This window comes from Nilaparvata lugens, chromosome 3, assembly GCF_014356525.2.
Source record: "Nilaparvata lugens isolate BPH chromosome 3, ASM1435652v1, whole genome shotgun sequence".
NCBI lineage: Eukaryota > Metazoa > Arthropoda > Insecta > Hemiptera > Delphacidae > Nilaparvata > Nilaparvata lugens.
The window spans coordinates 17937300-17938315 of record NC_052506.1 but is presented as its reverse complement, the minus strand read 5'-3'; positions in this window follow the sequence as shown (position 1 = coordinate 17938315).

Genomic DNA, 1016 nt, shown 5'->3' with positions numbered 1-1016 from the left:
TTCAAAATCGATTTACGATTTTAGTTTTGCTCTTTATTGCTCTACTTATAATTTTGTATTATATCAAGCAAAGGAAATACATTTACGACAAAAATACACATACATAATAACAGGGGTAGGTAAATCTTTTTAAGAGTATCAATCAATTTCCTCCTTATAATATACAATGAAACTGGATGTTATTTTACTGAATGCTAAGAAGATTATAACTCTTATAAGTTTATAATGAGAGAAATTCATTGAATTTTCAAATTACTCCCTCTTCCCCAATCTCCCGCTAGACGGCTAGCCTAACAGCATTTAGTTCATATGCAAAATTAGAACTTTCCACTATGGGTACAGTCCATGAAAAAGGTTGACAACCATTGGCTATTCAATGAAAACAAAAAGCAACTGAAATAATATATTTTAAGGTTAACAATCTTTGGCTATTCAATGAAAAAAAGTAACTGAAACAATATTATTGTTAATGAGCAGTTTTGACATCATTTATTAAAATCATTTTAGAACAATAATAGAGAAATATAATGCTGCATTACACAGCACCTCAAGAACATGTCATGATTAAAATTATTCCATGCTCTTTCTCAATTTTTAAGTTCAAAATCGCAATATTATGGATTAAATTAGATTGATTTAAATTTTTTCAATTATTGAATTGAAGTACATAATGTAATAAAGTTTGGATTATATTATATTTTATAATGGACAACAGTTTATCTGGCTACTCATTCACTTATTGTTTTCTAGTTCTTGTTGATTAGAAATAAAAATTAATCCTCTTTGTCACTGGAGACGCAGCATTCATGCGATCTGGAGAGTTGAGAGTAGCAAGTGATTAGAATAAGAAAAATGAATGTCTAGTCTATGTATTATTAGCAAAACAATGACATGCTTGCATGCCTCAAGCCATAAATCCTGTCAGCAGTTGTTTTGTTGGGGGGAGAGAGTGGTGTGAACTGGTTTGTTGGAGAGGGAAGTGTAGGATGCCAATGACTCCCAACTACGTCCCCCTA